Below are 11,348 nucleotides of genomic sequence, written 5' to 3' on the forward strand. Positions count from 1 at the left end.
GAAAACCAGGCTTTTTATGGTCCGCATCCGAGACGAATGCCTGGCTTGTCCATGCAGATCCCATGTCAAGTACACTCTAGCTCAGCTGCAGCCAGCAAGTTTTAGAAGCAGGCCACTACAAGAGGGATTCCTTAGCTTCTTGATGTCTCTTCTGGTCAAGGGGAATGTCTTCCAGTTTGGCAGGGAGTCCTCTCTGACTCCCCGCTCAACATCGCCCTCAGTGCCTAGTTTGGTGGAGATCCGTCCAGTGCTGGAATCGACCCCTGCAAGTTTTAGCTGCTGCTGGAGAATGGCAGTGGCATGGATACCTTCCCTGAGGTGGATTGGAGTATCCTTTAAGACTTTCTCTGAATTAAGTTGCAATCTCGCCCTTGGGCTACACCTGTATTAGTACAAGGTGAGGTTCAACTAGATCCCGACCTCCCAGACAACTGGCTGGCGTTACATATAAACATAATTACTCGATGACCCCACCACACCATCTGGGTTCATATAAATCCAGACTCTTGGAATCAGTTGCAGAGACACTGCTTGGCCACACCACCATATCGCTATTGAGTAGCGGACAGTGTGAGGTTAATGTTAACCACTGTGTATAGTTTCCTACAGGTGATTAGGATTTACATTCACATTGCAGGTAACCACAACATACTGATGAATTTTGGAATTTGTCTAGAATATGCAGAGGTGTGTTCACTTATAAATTGACTGCATTGAATCTTTTAGAATTTATTATTTCTGTTCCAACTGTGCAAAAACACAGGTATGTCTGCACCATATCACATATGGTGTCACATCATCATACTAGCTAAAATTATAACCAGAGTTTAATTATGTTTTTCTAATTTGTCTTTCTGCTGTAACAAAATAAAACATTTATCATCATGATAAGACCTATACTATAAATTATCACAGGGTCGAAATGCATCAAGGTACAAAGAGTTGAGCTACGTGTACTAAGGATATGGTGCTTTGTTCTCCAGATATATCAACATATATCACTTTCAATGCATTCCACTTGCCCGCATCACATGACCTTGACTCCTCTCTTCAAGAGGGAACATAACAGATTCATACTCGCAGGTCTCTAGTTTTCTGTGAATGGACTGACCAGTTCTTGAATGGACTAATATTTTACCCTTTCCCCTCATAAGGTGCCTATGAGAAACCAGTTATAATTTCTTGTAGTGCTTTCCATATTTCTTGTATGTACTTGTTTTGTTTATGGTTACCGCAGGTGGTGGCGCTTTCCTTTTTCGCATAAGATTTGGCATGAATCTTTAACTGATTTTCAAGGACTCAAATTCTGATTATTGACCAGATGTATATAACCTCTTACAGTCAAATATCATCATCAAAGAACTATATTTCTGATGGATACCTCTAACAGCAGATTCATCATCTTGTGAAGATTCACCCAAGCATCAGATTAGATCCGGAAACTCAAAAGCAGTACTTATGCATGCCGATGGGTGGCATTGTGTGGCTCTGCACCAACATTTCTCTCCGGAAGTGACATGCGGGGGCTGCATATAAGTGCTACCCAGCTGCGCTGATGTCAATTGCAAAATTCTCTTTTTTTTTTACCTGTTTGTAATAGAAATGTGTCACCTCAAAAAATGACAGACCCCGGAGAGGTATGCCTGATTGGTCCCAAATGAAGCCAAAGGTCACAACATGCAACCCGTCAAAGTCAAAAGGAAGATCCCATTCCTACGGTAGATCAGTGTCCTGATGGAACTTTGTGGGTGGGTTAAAGAACTAGCACAAGATGTCCAAGCGGGTATCTGCCCCTTCCCACAACTCTCAAACTCCAGAGGGGGCGCAAGGGCCTCAACCTGCCTTTGGGTCTCACTTCCAAACTCCTGAAAAGCTGATATAAAATTTAGTCCAGATGCAACCTGAATTTTCAAGTTTGTCCCCGATGTCGCAACAAATCAAGGCCTTTAGCATGCTTCTGCTACCATTTGGTGCGGCTTCAGACCTCAAGGATCCACAAAGGCCTCCCGTCAGGGCCCTGCTAGTGGGTTTGCCCTCGGTGCTGTGTGTGCCTCTTGAGACCACTTCTGGTTCCTCACTGATTTTGGTGCCAACTTTAGTTCTGGCGCCACTCTCTGCACCGGTTCCCTTAATATCGATGCAGGTATGGCAGGAGGATCACCCACCCATAGTGATTTCCTACTCACAGCCAGCCCCATCTCGACTGAGGCCGTCTTCCGATACCACCAGAGTGCAAACAGTTGCCTACCCTACTGATTCCAATTCATTGCATTTGTCCCACATTATTCTGTCAATATCAACTATGATGAAGGGGACACATTTGTCCCATAATATGAGGACAATTGGTATGCAGGATTATAGAATGCCAAAGGTCCAGGCTGTGGAGGTACTTGACTTGCAGCTCCCTCATGGAAGTAAAGACTAACATCTTGGGAGGCGAGACACCTACTGAACCTCTCCTACCATTGAATGAGGCCCTAACAGATACCTACTTGGGTACTCAGGAAACCTCATTCTGGGCCTCCAATCAGTAGGCAGGTAGCTTATCACCGCAGCGTGCACCGGGCAAATCTAGGTTCCTCACTTAACACCTGACACCGGAGAATCTGGTGGTACAGGTGTCCACCAGCAGATTGAAGTATAACTCCTTTACCTTTAACCCCTCCCCGAGAGCAAATCCAAATGCATGGACTCTTTTGTCACTTACATGTTCTCCTCTGTCAATCTTGCTTTACGTTCTGTCAACAACAGCTGCCTCTTGGGTCGCTTCAGTCATGTTTTGTGGGATATGGTAGGTCAAATCCTGCCATCTGTTCTAGAGGACTGTGGTGTCAAAATGGCTTACAAATAAAGCTACTCTGATAACTTTGTTGAGAGAAAGGAGTGATCTTCTTTAATTGAAATAGTACATAAGGCGAGCCCACCAGCCTACATCTCATCAGCTCTTCTTCCAACACCAACTATCATTTCAAGCAGATCAGGTTCCAAAGCAGAACAAAGAAAGGTGGAAACTTCACCACAACAACATTCTAAAAGCAGGTGAGTGGATTAATATGCAAAAGTAAACCGCATAGTAAATAAACACAAATAATAAGGCAATTACATGAATGTGGAATACAAGACCTACGGACGTCTTTAGCCCACGCTATACACCAATGCCGTGTTGGGGCGGAAAATTCCTCACAAATGTATTGATATCTGGATCCCTAATGCTGATGTTTTTTATTTATTGTTGTAGGCAAGCACTGATCAAACATATGCGCCATGACATAGGCCTGTCTCATGGATTACAGTCTTGTTGAACAAGGAGCGGCATGCACAGCGCTACCCTCATAGTGGTGAGAGGCCACTTCCTTCACCAGGAGTTGAGCAGCATGAGTGTGGTGGTGGCAGTATACTGTGTAGTGATCAGTAGGACTGAACTGGTCATTTTTAAACCTGTGTCCCTGGAGTGAGGCCTACAGGCTCACACAGTTAAAGATCCGCTTCTGTGTGCTTAACTCACCCTTGGCCTACATTCCTTTGGTGTGTAGTGCTGCGCACAGCATGATTGGTGTATCTGCGCTGGATGTATGTGTGCCTGGGAAGGGTACAATATTAAGAAAATGCCGTACTGTGCAGTGTGTGCATGATGTGCTGGATGTGTGTGTGCACCAATTAGTGATACAGTACATTAAGGATACAGTCCTGTGCAGTGTGTGTATGCTCTATACAAGCACTTGGTGTATCTGGGGCTGTGAATGGTACAATACATGGAGGACCCTGGGTTCTATTTTGCAAGACCCAGGCTTGCATGGTGAAACATGGAGAGGTGGTAGAGGAATCCCCCAGACATGTGTTTTGCTGCATACCTGTAAGGTGGGGCGGACACACATGGGGTAGCCAGACTTCGTCTGGACACTTCAAAGGCTGCTCTTCGATATAGTGAGAGGTCACAAGGAAGGGGCCTGGGCCCAACTCAGGAAGGAGATGAGGCTGATAAGAGACTCATAAAAACAGTGGAGCTGGGCCCCTGGCTAACCTTTTGATACACATATCACTGTGGCTGTCATCCAGGTGTGAACTCTAATCCTTCCCATGGACTGTCTTGTGGGGCTATCGTCTGTGGAGTCACTTCTGCCGTGACAGACTGCTTTCAAGAGGAAGAGTGGGCACTTCAGAAGAAGCAGACCACCATCAAACTTCAGACTCTAAATCTCATTTGGTGTGTGGAAATTGACTTTATGAAGGGGAGCTTGAGACCCCAAAAAAGGTAATCTCCCAAGCAGCCAGTAGGACTGTGTGAGGAGGGGAAGCACTTCAGGGCTGGGGGCAAAGGCCTGCTAGCCTCCATGCTGGGTGAGGGGACATCACCCAGGGAATCCAAAACCAGCGGTCCTGGAGGCTTGAGCACCAGCACCTCCTGCCAGCTTGCCAAGACATACTGCCCTGTGAAGAAGAAAGCGTTGGAGGGAGCGAGGTCCAGTGGGGAGCCCTGTCAAGTGGACTCTTTGCAAGGTATGAGGAGACAGCTGCTGCACTGACTGGGTCATTGCCCGTGTGCTGGACGAAGTCGGCGACCCTCATATACCAGAGGAGCGCCACTGTGAATTGAGCCTTGTGCATTGCTGCACCAATCGGGCCGGAGCCCATGTATAGTGAGGAGCCAGGAACCCCGTATGCCAGGACGAGCTGGCGCAAGAAGCTCCAATGGAATGATACTTTGTAGCATGATAGAGTTCCACTATTAACTGGAAAGATTTGACCGCAGTAATTTGAAAATAGAGTGCGTGTGATGATTCTGCCCTCCAAACGTCTAAGCGCGACCGCTACTATGGAATGATGCATTGTAGCAAGACCAAGCTCCGCTCTTGGCTCACCCAAAAGAATTTGCTGCAGCATTTTTTAACAAAGAACCGTGGCTTGTGGAGATTCCGCCTGCCAGGCTTTGAAGCGTGTGCAAACACCCGAGGCTACAGTGTCAACTCAAAATTCTGCACATTAATTCTGGATCCTCATGTACTGCGCTCTTTACTTCGACTCACCATTCAGTACAGATTACTTCTGGATCTGTGATTGGATCTTGGTTGTGGGCTATTCTTCCTATACATTATCTCCATTGAATCAGGAAATATGGGTTCCTTAGCGAGACGACACCGTTTGGACCTTCTCCCTTGAGAGTGAAAATCTTTGTGTTCCTCACCTCTTGATGTTTGCCTTTAGGTTGCTCCTGTCCTTATTCTTTAACTTGTCCTGAAGAAGAACCGCTAGTGAGGCACCAACTGGCCCCCAACCCCCAATGCCAGGTAGAAACGTTAACATATTTTTCAATTGCCTGGATTATCTTATTTTTGCCATAGAATATCTTGAATGTATGAAATGTATGACAGACAGGCTGTGATGAAATAGGTTTATAGATGTTATGGGTCTTTTCCTTTCTACTTTTTATGCACAAGCACTTTTTTCTTGATTACATTGTTATGGCTTTTTGGAGCAACTAATGTATGAAAATAATGGATGTACAGCATTAATATAAATTGAAATCTATGTTTTGAATAACAATGTGTTTTGTGTGATGATTTTTGACTCCTATGCTCTCTCCCTGTTTTTTTTAAGTTTGACTCTGGATATTTGAATTGTTCTATCCTTACTGTCCGTTAGAACCATTGTTTATTGTATTGCACTGTACCCAGGTCCTTCAGATTTTTGTATGGGTTAGCCCAGTAAATTGTAATGGCATAAGAAGATTGGCATGCGGTGAGGGTGTAGCCTTTGTGCAATGGTGAGCCGCGACCCTGTATAACTGGAGGGGCCGTGGCTAAGGACTTCATTGTGCCAAACAGGACAAAGCCCATGTATAGGAAGGATATGATGACCCATATGCTGGAGGGGTTACTGGGAGCAAAAAGACATGTGACCTGATTGATACCCTGAACCCTACACCCCACCCATAGAAGTGACCAAAATCATGATCATTGGGAATAGCACATGACCGTGGGACTCCACCTGGTGGCCAACAGAGCCAGGACCCACACCAAGAACCTTAGGCTCATCATCGACAGTAAACTCCACATGATTTGCTCAAGTCAATGGCCTCACTTCTTCTAGCTATCATACCCTAAAGATGCTGAGGAAGATTTTCAAATGGCTCCCAATCATCACCCAGAAAACAGTCACGCACGCCCTGGTCACAAGCAAGCTGGACTATGGGAACACCCTATATGCTGGGATCAACAAAGAACCACCAGAAGGCTGCAGACCATTCAGATCTCTGTGGCCAGAATCACTCACAACCTCCCATGCCACACTCACATCACACCACACCACACCTAAAGGAGCTCTACTGGCTCCCCATTCACAAAATGGCACAATTCAAACCCCTCAGTCACACTTTTAAGGCAACACTGGCCCAGCATACCTCAACAATCTCATCTGCTTTAAAGAACCTTCCAAGCTCCTTCGAACTCCTACTTGGACAAATCCCACGCATATGGAAAAACTAGATCTGGGGGGGTCAAGCCTTCTATTTGGTTCCTAAGGTATAACCTGCTATTATACATAAGAGCGCCCTCTTCTTTTAAATTCCGCAAGAAGCTGAAATAGTGACTTTGAGTAGTCCTATGAAGCCCTAGGTGTGCCTAGACTCGTGTTCAGCACCAGGATACTCTCCGCGGTGATGGTGTGTGGTGCAAATCTGCATAACCTAGGCTGCCCTGGTTTACCTGTGCACTGTCGAGGCAAGGGACCCGCTTCAAGATCGTTGCATCACCCTCACGATGGGATAGATAAGACACTTTCCCTGCAAGGAAGAGCTGTAAAGAGCTTTGGGTCGCTTCGGTGGTATGACCACGTGTGAGGAGCTCTGCTCCCTCTGAGTATAGCCTGCCTGGGCCACATGTGCAAACTCATCTAACTTAGCTGCTGCTCAGGAAATCCGGATGCTCCAAGTCTGCATGTGCGGGTAAGACTGATTTCGGGCTAGTCAACTTTGGGGGAACTTGCTTGCTAGTTAGCACTGTGTAGCTGGAACACTGTTTACTTTAAAATAGAGTCAGAGTGAACTCTTGAGACTCTTGACTACAAGTGCAGCTTGCCCTGGATGTTGTCTACAGTGAATGGGGAATAACCACTATCACAAGGACCACCTAAAGAAACACTAGAGCCCTGACCACAGGGGAACTATGTAGTTGTTTGTTAATCTTGTATTTTGCCTTTGTGTTGTTAGTAGAAATAAAATACTTTTTTTCATAAAAGTGAGTATTTGACTGAACAATGATTTATTGCAGCTGCATGCATTTTGAGCTGCGAGTCTGTGTTCACTTGTCTGTATCCACCTCCTCTGCTGAGGGAGCCTTGAACTGCTTGAACCACACTATTCCTGAAAGTCAAGCGCTGAAGTGGTACTTGGCCCATTTCTCAGGAACCATAATAGGTCAGGCCCTTGGGCATCAGGAGTAAAGGGCCTCAACCCCCACTGTTGAGTCCAATAATACCTGCGTGTCTCATGACCCTATGAAAAGAGTTCTGACAGCTGACATGCGGCAACATTTGTTATTGCATCTGGCCTGGATACAACTGATTGCTTGGGTCCAGCTGACTTTTCTCTGAAGATTCCACAGAGGTAGTAACCTCATTTTCAGCTCTTTTGTACAAGGCTGCAGAAGCTCTTGGGCTGCCATTGCCTGTGGAAGAGAGCAAGGCTAATCTGCTCATAGAGATCCTATAGCCAGCTTCCTCTGCTGCCGAGCCATTATTCTCATTCAACAAGGATGTGGTGGACCCTATTGTCAAATTAGGCAAAACGGGTTGCATGACTGGTTGTGAGATAGCATGACTGTGGTTTTATATGTAGATTTTAACATTGAGATTAATTATTAAACCCTAGAAAAATGAAATTGAAAGGATGTAATTTGTTTGTGTTTCACTTGTTATACAAATAAGCTTCTATTTTCATATATTCATGTTTGCTTGGCCCTTAATGATATATTGTGAATATTTATTTGTGAGTTGCTGATGGATTTTTCCCTGCCCTTGGAACTGCCGTTTATAGCAGGGAGCACTGGTCTGTACATTTACAGGGTCCGATAGCAATCATTATAATGACGGGGACGAATTTGCTCAAACCTATGCAGATGACAACTGGTATGATGAGCTTTAAGATGCCAGTGACCTGGATTCTTCTCCAGACACTGGGCTTCTTTTAGTGGGAAGAGCAGTCTGAGTTCTTGATTTCCATACCTCTACTTGTACCCAACCCTATCTTTGTAATGCTGACAGGTATATTGAGGGTGTTGCCTGCCAAACAGGTAGGAGTACCATTTAAATTTCGATATTGATTTTGAAGTTAATGTATTGGAAATGGCAAGCCTACACCCTTAGAGACACCATTAAAAATGCTCAGAGGAGTTAAAAAAGGACAAGACATCCCCACCCCACCCAACCCGACTAAATCCTTTGTTCTTTTAAGAGCCTATTCATTAGAAATCGCAGTAAGGTGAGGACATTTTCTTCTGTAAATGCCTGTCCTACAAAAGCTGTGATGTCTGAAGAGGCAGTAGAAGAACAATGCCACTAACAACAGTGATTGGGGCCTTTGGATGGGAGGGGAGGGGGGGCCCCACAAGGGAAGAGTATTTATGTCATTGTATAATTGTGTAGTCGGACTCATATGATACTCTTTTGTGACCTGTTGGTACCCTCGGGGGCCCTGGGGAGTTGTGTTGTTGAGAAAACAATAAAAAATGTTTTTACAAAAAAAAAAACAGTGATTGGGGCCAACTTCGCAGCGTGCTTCAGCATAATTCGAGATTCAGACCAGGTGCTCAAATCAAGACTTAGCAGCAGCACAAGAGTTGCATCACACAATGCTGCAAGTGCCGGATGAGTTGGAATCTTCTGGCTGCAGAATACTTACTGGTTGAGATGAAGATGCCAACATGGGCTCTTTATGCATCCACCTTATGCAATGGGGGGAGGAGAGGTGTTCTGTTACGTTTTTGGCTCTTGAAGACTAAATTCCCTATTATTCTCGAGCTGGAGCATGTTCTACTCCTGAACTTAGACAGCAACTTGGATTTCTTCACTGAAGCCATAAAAGGCTTGGCTTCTCTTTCCAGCAAGGCCTGCAAAAACATTACTTGGCACAGGTCAGATCACCATTCTCTAAACCCAATACGCAGTACATACGGGTCGGCCGTAACTGACATGAGCCGGTGACATGGCTTACAACCAGAAGAATTATGTAGTTGAAATACAAAAAGTCTCTGGAAAAAACTGTGTGGACCCCCCTTCCCGTCCATAAGGGCGCAGAAAAAAGGAACCAATGTCACCAGCATTTGTGGCAACATACAGAGCACTCAATGGTCAACACAGAACAGTAACACGCAGCGCTGGTGAATGGAGATGCTTTAGAAATTTCCAAGCTCCAGACTGGTGCTAGGGATAGAGTTCAAGTTCGGAATCTGCAGAGGAGCAACATCCTTTAGAAAATACAATACACGTTCAAAGGGGTTAGATATTTTTTTTTACCAAGAACCCATGGTGACCACCCCATTTTAACTATTAAATAAATAAAAATAATTCTGATGTATACTTCTATCTATAGATTACTTACCTCTTAAATCTCCAGGTGTCCGACATCTAAAACAGCTCAACCTGTGCCTACGACCAAGTTACTTACCTTCGGTAACGCCTTATCTGGTAGGGACTCTTAACTGTAGATTCCTTACCTTTGAATTACCCCCAGGTGTCAGACTGGATCCGGATTTTTTTTTGTAAGCATAGCCCCTCCACACCAGTAGGCGTCGTTCAGCTGCATGTGGCGTCATTCGCGGTCCCTATACAGGCACCACCCAGGAGTGGTGACCTCAGTTACTTTTCGCGACTTTCCATGCCAGAAGCGCTGAGCCACAAATTACATTGACCGCTGATTTTGAAAACTAGGGCCCTGAAGGGGTAAAGCCCTCAAAAGACTTCAACAAAACATTTTAAAAAATCTTAGTCAAAAAGTGACTGGGGGTAGCTCTTCCCGGGTTCTGCACTGACTGATGTCAGCACACCTCGGTGGCACCTATATAGGCACTGCGAACTGCACTTTAGCGCAGATAGCACCAACCACACCATGCGAGGAAGAACGCCACCTACCTTCGCACAGGGGGTACTGATCACAAAACAAAATCTGGATCCAGTCTGATGCCTGAGGGTAATTCAAAGGTAAGGAATCTGCGGATAGAAGTCTTTATCAGATAGGTGCTATATAAATGTTTAAAATAGTCACCTTGGCTCTGTTGCTGTGATGGCGTATTCGGGTTCGGTCTCAGAGCAGAATCATGCCACCCTGACACACTGATTTCAGTTCCATTTTTTCCTTTATTCCTTCTCTGCAGCTCCGGTGTTGCTCCCCTCAGAAAATTGCTCCTCAAATGTGCTCCTGCAGTGTTTCACAAATTTCGGGTTTAAACTCTGTTACTTTTGCCAGAACATGTTGTCATTCTCAGATCACCCCATAATGTCGGTCTCTGGGACCCAAGCTCTATTCAAAGCCATGTGCAAAGTGTGGCCTCCTGCAGGCAAAGGCCATCAAGGCTGAGAGGCAAAACTCTTCATGACAAGGACTCAGGACGAACATTAAGCTCTCGTTTGACCAGCAAGTCCTCAAAGGAAGTCGCTTCCAAGGACAAGTATAGGTCCTCTTGAAAGAAGCAGATGTTGCGTTTTCTCAAGGGGTAGGTCGTAGTAAGCCGCATAATTCCTGCCACCATCCTCTGAGCCTATGTTGGTGAAAGATCCCGGCGGCTGATTTTGCCCGGGATTCGGATTCAGAGCCTCCAGCTCTTGGCATGGACTCTGTATAATTTGCTTTCACACAGGCAATGCTGGCCCTCTACCTCTTCATGTCAGCTTCTTTAGGCATGCCTGCAGGTACCAAGACATCATCTGGGCCCCCGCCTGCTCCATTGCCGATACTAATCGACCCTATTCTTCCTGAAGTTCTTCCAGCACTTGCCAACCCCATTCTGTTGAAGGCTTTGCAGGTTGCTCTGGCACAGTCTTCGGCACGCCCAGTATAGACTTTGGATCTGTTATATAACATATTGAAGACAGAAGCCATTTTGGTCCGATCCTGATGCAAAGCACAATTGATAAGGAGTCCCCTTACAGGTCTTCGCCTCATGCTGTTTGTTTGCTGGTGGGAGGGGTTGTTTGGCTCAGGTGCTGAACATTAGATACCATGATGAAGATAGCAGTGCAGCTGGCAACATATTTTACCCCCACTAGGACGGATGTTGGTGACTATCTGTCCTTGCAGAATGACAGTGGACTAGATATCCCCCAATTAGGTGGATTTGGAGTGACCTTTGAATCCTCCC

Source organism: Triturus cristatus, chromosome 4_2 (assembly GCF_964204655.1).
Source record: "Triturus cristatus chromosome 4_2, aTriCri1.1, whole genome shotgun sequence".
NCBI classification, from domain to species: Eukaryota; Metazoa; Chordata; class Amphibia; order Caudata; family Salamandridae; genus Triturus; species Triturus cristatus.